This window comes from Brassica oleracea, chromosome C8, assembly GCF_000695525.1.
Source record: "Brassica oleracea var. oleracea cultivar TO1000 chromosome C8, BOL, whole genome shotgun sequence".
Taxonomy (NCBI): domain Eukaryota; kingdom Viridiplantae; phylum Streptophyta; class Magnoliopsida; order Brassicales; family Brassicaceae; genus Brassica; species Brassica oleracea.
This window is the reverse complement of record NC_027755.1, coordinates 3,888,819-3,889,622: the sequence shown is the minus strand read 5'-3', so window position 1 is coordinate 3,889,622 and position 804 is coordinate 3,888,819.

Below are 804 nucleotides of genomic sequence, written 5' to 3'. Positions count from 1 at the left end.
CGTCTGATATCTTCTGACTTGTACCCTATTTTATATGCAGCATATTGATGCTTGGATTAATGTGCTAAGGAAGAGGTACGACGCTAATCCACAACATTTCAGAAGCGAGAGAATGTGCTTCATTAACCATCTCTTTGCTCAACAATGGAGTATCAACTACAAGGATTTTAAGGACTCGGAGTCCGATCAGAACGGTTTAGGAAGAAGACTCCCTGGTGGAGCGTGGAATTATTATGCAGGCACTATACCATCATTTTGGCAATCGAACAAGGTTTGGGGGATGGATATTGATGATGTGTATGTGCCAGTGAACTACAACGACACTGATTGGATTGCTATGTGGATATCGATCCCAAAGAGGCACAACATTTGTTCCAGTATCTCCCCAGAAGAACTCGATGTGGTAACGGAGCCTTTTCTCTACATGGTCCCTTATCTGCTTGTTGAGTGTGCTTCCTTAGATGAACTACGTGCCCAATACAGCCTGGAGCCATTCACATATGAGAGACCGACCAATATACCTTCGGTCCGAGCTGGTGATTGTGGCGTGTACTCTCTAAAGTACATTGAATGCCATGCTCTTGGGATAGAGTTTAGTAAAAAAGACTTTGCTAAGCCCAATGGGAAGACTATGAGGGATAAGATGGCGGTTGATATATTTCAAGAGCTTCCTGACGCGCATGAGTTCGAAAACAAGGACAATGATGCCAACCTGGGTGCGTATGAGGGGTGATAAACAGGATACGTTAGATTATTTGTATGATAGATTAGGCTGATGTGTGTATTTGAACTTGATCCCTATTT